Source organism: Sarcophilus harrisii, chromosome 2, assembly GCF_902635505.1.
Source record: "Sarcophilus harrisii chromosome 2, mSarHar1.11, whole genome shotgun sequence".
In the NCBI taxonomy this organism is placed as follows: domain Eukaryota; kingdom Metazoa; phylum Chordata; class Mammalia; order Dasyuromorphia; family Dasyuridae; genus Sarcophilus; species Sarcophilus harrisii.
In genome coordinates, this window is record NC_045427.1 from 21,712,828 (window position 1) to 21,720,619 (window position 7,792).

The window sequence follows — 7,792 nt, forward strand, 5'->3', positions numbered from 1 at the left end:
TTCTACTTACATTGGATATTATATTATTAGAATATAATCAGTTTCATATACTTTTGATAATTACTGCTTATAATATGATTTAAGATATGATTCTGTGGACCCTTCTTTCTTTACAGTTTTATTAGGTGCTTTGAATCTCAGTGTCAAGCATGTTTCTAACAATATTAAGTATAATACTGATCCAATTTATAAAAATAAGAGCCTTTCCCCAAATGATAAATTGTCAAAAGATTTAAACAGGAAGTTTTCAGGAAAAAACTTTCTATAGTCACATGAAAAAATGCTCTAAATCACTACTGATTAGAGAAAGGCAAATTAAAACACCATAAGTTAGTTTTTCACACCTATCAGAAATGACAGATGCACTGGGGAGAATGAGGGAAAAATAGGTTCACTAATAAACTGCTGGTAGAATTAGTGAACTGGTCCATCCATTCTAAAGAACAATTTGGAATTATGTCCAAAGGGCTATAGAACTGTAAGTAACTTTTGGCCCAACAATAACCCTAATAGGTCCATACTTCCAAAGAGATAAAAGAAAAAAGAAAAATACTTATATTTACAAAAATATTTATAGCAACTCTCTCTTTTTTTTTTTTGTAGTGGTAAGAAGTAGAAACCAAGAGGATGCTCTTCAATTGAGGATTAGCTGAACAAATTGTGGCATATAATTGAGATGGACTACTACTGTAGTATATACTGTATACTGAATATATACTGTAGTATACCATTACTGTGGTATATAAAATGATAAAAGAGATGATTTTAGAAAAAATGACAAGAACTATATGGACTGATGCAATATGAAGTGAGAAGAACTGGGATATCATTATGCACAGTGATAGAAATGGAATGATGATCAACTATGAAACACTTGGCTACTCTGATCAATAAAATGATTCAAGATAATTGCAAAGGACTCATGATGAAAAAAGCTATTCCTTTACAGAGAGAGAACTATTAAACTCTTAGCACAAATTAAAGTATACTTTTCTTACTTTCTTCTTTTTTAATGTTACTAAAATAGAAATGTTTTGCATGACTTCATATCTATAGTTGATACCATATTGCTTGTTCTTAGTGGATATAGCAAAGGATGGGAGGAAGTGAGAGAATTTGGTACTCAGCATTTAATAAGAAAAAAAGTTAAAATAAGTAATGGATTGTAATGTTAAAACAAAAGAAATTTTGGGATCAGGAGAACTGAAGACAGTTTAGATTGAAAGTAATGTTTACAAATATTCTTCTGAAGGAAAAATCATGCAATAAAGGACTTAGGTCCAGAGTTACCTCCTTTTATCTCTCTATGAATTTTAGTCCTTCATTTGAAAATGTCCAGTGATGGGGAACTGACCAATAATACCTACCATTTATATACCACCTATTATATACCAAGAACTATGCTAAGTACTTTGCAATTACTACCTTGATGGATAAGGTACATACAACAATTCTAGGAATTAGGTACTACTCTTATCCTTATTTACAGATGAAGATATTGAAGCAACAGAGTAGGGTAGGCTAGGGTATCAAGAGCTGAGCTTGGAACCAAGAAGACTCATCTTCCTGAGTTCAAATATGGCCTGTCTGTACCCTAAACAAATCATTTAATACTGTTTACCTCAGTTTCTTCATCTGTAATATAAGCTGAAGAAGGAAATGGAACTACTCCAGTATCTCTGACAAGAAAACCCCAAATGGAGTCAAGAAGAGTTGAACATGAATGAAAAACAACTCAACAACAACAAAACATACAGCTAATGAGTGTCTGAAGCTTAATTTGAGTTTGTCTTTCTGACTAGTGCTCCTATTTGGTGTGATATCTACCTGCTCAATATTTTTTGATAGCTCCAGTTTTTAAGCAATGCTTATGTTGAATTGAAATCTTTCTTCTTATAAGCTCCATCTATTGCTTCTAATTCTGTCCTCTGGAACCAAGGAAAAAGCCTTTGTTCTCTTTTCTACTTGACAACCTTTCAAATTCTAAAAAAAAAGAAAGAAAGACATTATGTTTGAACTCCAGTCCTTTCATACTTGGTTTCTAGCCTACTAGGTTTCATACTAGGTTTCTACACCATTCTAATTAGCAACATCTTAAACAAGTGCTTTGTTCAATGGACTTCCCCAAATACAGTGCTATAGGATGATTCCAATTCATTCCAAATTACAATTCCAAATACAGCCTCAGCAAAACAAACCCAGAAGCTGTTGACAGCTTTCTCAGCACACTCTCAATGCTACGACATTAACTCTTTTAGCTTCCAATACACTGTTGACTCATATTGAGCTTGTCCATCTCTAAAAGTCTTTTATCTTTGACACATCAACTGCAGTTTAGGTATGACTTCTACAACCTATTTTGTACATGACTTTTTGTAAAATTCGAAACATATGACTTTCTATTTATTCTCATAAAATCACATTTTATTTTTGTCATTCTTTTGTCAGAGTTTGTTAAGTTCACTTTGAGTCTCACCCATTTTATTCAGCATATTTGCTAATCTTTTGAGTTTCATCTGAAGACTTGATAAGCATCCTTTCTATGTGTCTGTCAAGGATTGATTTAAAAAAACACTGAACAAAATGGGTCTAATATCAAAACCTTGGGCCATTTTGCTACACAATTTTCTACATGTTTATACTATTATTATTTGGGTTTGATAAAACTCAACCCCTAAATCTTAACTATCTTGTAGACTAACATAGCATGAGAGCCTCTGCCCAATGCCTCACTGAAAAATAGACATATCATGGCATTCTTCTGCTCTACTGGGCTAGTAAATCTGTGGACAGAAGAAGTGAAATTATTTTGGAAAGCTTTATTTTTGAAGAATCCATGCTGAATTAGAATGATCACTACTTCTCCTTTAAATAGCTTGTGAATTATTCCTTTAATGATTTATACTAGAAATTTTCAAGAAAGGAACTTTAACTTTTATAATTAACTGTACGTTGAGAAATCTACATGCTTTGCCTTTCTGAATACTGCACTATTTGTCTATCTGGATTAATTGATTAAATTTGAATGTAGGCTATATGGAGGTAATGATACAAGCTAAAATCAGAAACATGGTGGTGAAAATTGTGTGGTATCTTAAATTATAGACAAAGGACTTTGAATTTAGTTGAAAAGCAATACGTAAGTAAGACATTGTACATCTTGAACACCATGATATGAAAAGAAACATGTTAATGTTTAGTTAGAAGCAGAACTTGTACCAGATAGTGAAACAGTAGCAAGGTGGTACTACTGTTGTTCATATATTTAAATTTGTAACATTGAAAGTATTTACTTATTGGTTAAAAAATACATAGTATACTCTCTAATTGATAGGTGTGGTTATAAGAAAAAGACATTGTAATTATAACAAGATCTGCCTTTAATAGGACATTCTAAGTTTTTTAAAGTGCTACATGTTATCTCATATAAATCCCACAACCTTGTGAAGGGGATCCTAGAGATATTATCATTGTACAGAGATATTATCATTGTACAAGGTAACTAGAGTATTCCTTCAATTTCCACTTACATAGATAGATTGTATAATCAAAGAGTGACTGATACTACCAAAAGGTAGTTTATTTCTTGTTTTCTATTAACAATCACCCATCTGCTCTCAGCCAAGGCAATTATGATGGAATCATAAGAATTATTACAAAATATTCCTCTCACAAACTTGGGACATAGTCTCCTACAAATATACACAGGGAATTCACCATCTAAGTGAAGGGTGGGCATTCATCTAAAGTACAATGATAGGGATGAATGTATGATTCATGTAGTGTAAGGCGATTCACAATTGTTGGAAGCCCCCTCTCTCTTTGCTGAATTTTCATGCTGACTTGAGGAATCTGCCTTTCCTCAACTTGATTTTTGAGTGAAATGGACTCTTCTCCTTGAAACTTCTCTTACATAACTATCTCTCAGAATTTGTTACGATTGACAGTGTGTATTTCTGTTCCTGCTTTTCAGTGTCCCTCTCTCTTGAAATCCAAAACTCATAAAAGACTTAAGACATTTCTAAATGTTCCCCGAGATGTGGCTAACCCATTTGATTGGCCAAATTCACCGTTTCCTTCTCAACCCAATCAGAAGTATTGATACCAGATAAAAGCACAAGGACATAAATAGATCTCTATGGTCAATTTAAAAACTAATTAATAGATTGTGGTCGCATTCTAAGTCTCTTGTGACCATAATATATGAGATGGAGAAGGGAACTCCTTTCTTTACAATATCTCCCTTTGACCAATGAAGAAGCTGAGAGACAAGTAATGAAACTAGTAAAAAGATTCAAATGCAGATAGCTCCAACACTTTGTCTGTTATTTCTCACTCATCTTTTATAAATTGAAAAGTGATAAAGAATTACGAGCCACTCTTCAACAATGAGATGATTCAAACTAGTTCCAATTGTTCAGCAATGAAGAAAACCATCTACTCCCAAGGGGGGGCCTATGGGAACTGAGTGTGGTTTACAACATAGCATTTTCACTTTTTTGTTGTTGTTTGCTTGCATTTTGTTTTCTTTCTCAGTTTTTTCCTTCTTGATCCAATTTTTCTTGCACAGCAAGATAAACGTATACATATATTGGATTTAATATATAGTTTAACATATTTAACATGTATTAGATTACCTGCCATCCAGGGGAGGAGGTGGGGGTAAGGAGGAGTCAATGTTGAAAAATTACCCGTGCATATGTTTTGTAAATAAAAAGCTTTAATAACATTTTTAAAAATTCATATAACATATGAGCCGCTACAATCACCACTAACCCTAGAGGTCCTTGAGAGCCTTAGGTGACAATGGTGAGTGGGACTGTTACTGAAAACTACAGGTCCCAGGATAACATTGAGAGGGGAAAAATCTTCTAGCTTCTTTTTCTTTCTGAGACTTAGTGTTTGTCTGAAGCAAAACTGGGACCTGATCTTTGACTAGGAACACAACTGCAGAAAATGACTTCTGCTTCAACCCTTTATATTCTTCATGCCCATCAGCTTCTCTCTGAGGATATGAGGGCTCGCTGATCTCACTCACAGGATGCTGGCAGTTTCCCTGGTGAAGTTTCTTTAAATATAATTGTTATCCACAAGTGATCCTTCCCATACTGGAAAGTGTTTGTGCAGATCTTGGTGAAGCAATTAGCCCAGCCGCTTATTGTTTGTTGCCTATAACTTGACTGACTGAGATGCTTCCCAGCCCGTGGCATCTATCTCTAGCCCCTATTTCTGGGTATAATTGGTTGTGAATTTCAGCTCTCATCTTCTGCCTTTGTCTCTGGCTTTGATCTTGTTTCTTCTAAACTTGTGAGAAATTGTCTCCATCACAAGTCTAAAAAAGTTGGTTGGAGTAAGAGTTGGGAGTACTATGCCAGACTAGTATGTTATCTTAGAGACCAGATGAAACTCATAATGGAATGAAATAGTTAGAACTGGGTTTCAGAGCTATTACTTTGGAAACTATGAAGGTGGGACTAGGAGAAGAGAACCAGATGCTAAGAAGACCATTTAGGCAGCTTCTACAGTGAAGAAGGGTTATAGAGAAGAGTGAAGTAATAATTGTCATTAGGGAAACTTCAGGGTTGATCTAAGACTCAGAAAGATTTTAAATAAACAGAAACTGGAAATGGGTCAAAGCCTCCAATCTATGGAATTCTTGACCACCAAGCTTCTGGTCTGGGGCAGCTTTGGGGCTCCTAGTCAGCCTATGTTCTCCTATTCTGGGTCATGCTAGACAATGTACTGAGCATGAGGCTTCCAGAGAATGTACATTTCGTGAATTTTAGCCTACACTTCCCTTTACACAAAGCTAGCTCTTTGTCTACTATTGCCCACTTTAATGCCTTTAATGGAGTTCTGATTTGTCTCCCTAAGAATTACACCTCATGCTGTCCTTTGCCTTTTAGACATCAGATCACTAACCCTGGGGCAATGTAAACCAACAAAAGTGAGCCATCCTGGAGAAGCTATCCCAAGTGTTCTACTGTTAGTGACTATTGAGGTACATAGATAAGTCAGTTCCTTGCTGGAAATCACAGTTTGAAATGTTGACAGCTCATGCTATCAGAGATAGATAAGACTGCACATGTCAGAAGTCTGAATTATTAACTTTTCATATAATAATTCCAATTTTCTCCAAGATATGAGGAAAAGAGAGAACATGGAAGTTTATTCAGGAGAAAATCCCTGAAAACCAGCAAAAAGAAAGAAGATTCTCTCTCTCTCTCTCTCTCTCTCTCTCTCACTCACTCTGTGTGTATATATATGTATGTCTGTATATAATATCTTTATAGTCTGTGCCAGTGGTCCTCAAAGTGTAGTCCAAAGAATTGTTGGGGTCTCTGAAACACTTTCAGAGGGTCTACAAATTCAAAATTATTTTTTATTTCTAATATAGTAAATAGCTACAAATATAACCCATGTGAACAAAAACTCTTTGAACAGATCCTCGATAGTGTTTTAACAACATGAAGATACTGAGAACAAAGGTTTGAGAACCACTGGTCTGTGCTCTGGAACTCTGCCACCAGTTTGGCTTTTCCCCTGAGCTGTGGGATTCCCCCTTGTCCCACTGTCTGTGGTCTGCCAACTGCCAGCTACAATCAGGAAGAAAAGAAAACCATTTATCTGGGGATTTCTGGGGAAAACCACAGCTTGGAAGTCATTGTGAAACGAGGAATCCAAAGGAGTCTAGATAAAGAGAGGAGAGAACTGTCACAGAGCAAGTTAATTCTCCCCTAGTTGTAATAGGTTTCAAGTGAGTGCCATCCTTGACTTGTCACACTCACCCCTCTCACCTAATCTATTGTTAAATCTTGTGTTTTTCCCTTCAGAACGTCTTTCATATAGAGCCCCTTCAATTGAAATTTCCAACATATTCATTTCATTCTTTGATTACTACTACAGTAGTAGCCTTCTTTTTGGTTGCCTTGCCTCAAGTCTTTTACCACACTAATCTATCCTCAACTCAGCTGCCAAAATGATTTTTCCAAAGTGCATGTCTCACTACATACTTCTCCACTCAGCAAGCTTGGGTAGTTCCCCATTACTTCCAAAATTAATATGAAATACACTGACATTTGAAGCTCTTCATAACTTTGTCCTTTCTTACCTTTCCAGTCTTGTTATAACTTACATTCATTGACATAGTTCACAATCCAGTTACCCTGCTCTACTTGTGTGTCATACTTTTCTTGCAATGGAGGCCAAGAAAGAAGGGATACCTACAATAATTGGATTGGCTCAATGCAAAAGATTGTTGAAATTGGTCAGTCCATATCATCTTGTAGAAATGAAATCAGGGAAGGAGTCAATCCTGGTTGATGTATGTTTCAATCATGAACCAATAAGTCAGAGTGAGGAATTTTTTTAAGTTAACAAAAGTCCAAGATATACAACAAGAAAAATAGCTTGAGATACTACTACATTGTCGATGGAATTATGTCCAAAAAATTATAAAAGTATATACAAATCTTTGACCCTTCAATATCACTATTATGTCTCTTTCCCAAGTTAATCAGGGAAAAAGAAAAAGAACTTATGTTCTAACGTATTTTTAGTAATTCTCTCTTTGGAAGCAAAGAACTGCCCCATCGATTGGGGAATGGCTAAATAAGCTGTGGTTTGTGACTGTGATGGGACACTTACTATGCTATAAGAAATGATAAACTGACTGATTTTAGAAAACCATGGAAAGACTTGCTTGAAATAATTAAGAATGAAATGAGAATTAAGAAAATACTGTATAGAGTAAAGAGAAATTATTTGAAGAATAATTTTGAAAAAACTAAAT